This window comes from Theropithecus gelada, unplaced genomic scaffold, assembly GCF_003255815.1.
Source record: "Theropithecus gelada isolate Dixy unplaced genomic scaffold, Tgel_1.0 HiC_scaffold_16153, whole genome shotgun sequence".
Lineage (NCBI taxonomy): Eukaryota > Metazoa > Chordata > Mammalia > Primates > Cercopithecidae > Theropithecus > Theropithecus gelada.
In genome coordinates this window covers 14,266-14,495 of record NW_020257939.1, presented here as the reverse complement: position 1 = coordinate 14,495, position 230 = coordinate 14,266, and positions in this window count along the sequence as shown.

Below are 230 nucleotides of genomic sequence, written 5' to 3'. Positions count from 1 at the left end.
TCAGGCTGGCAGGAGGGAGCTCCCCGGGAGCAGGTGCGAGGGGTTTGCACCTGGGCATCAGGGTGGCAGGAGGGAGCTCCCCGGGAGCAGGTGCGAGGGGTTTGCACCTGGGCATCGGGCTGGCAGGAGGGAGCTCCCCGGGAGCAGGTGCGAGGGGTTTGCACCTGGGCATCGGGCTGGCAGGAGGGAGCTCCCCGGGAGCAGGTGCGAGGGGTTTGCACCTGGGCATC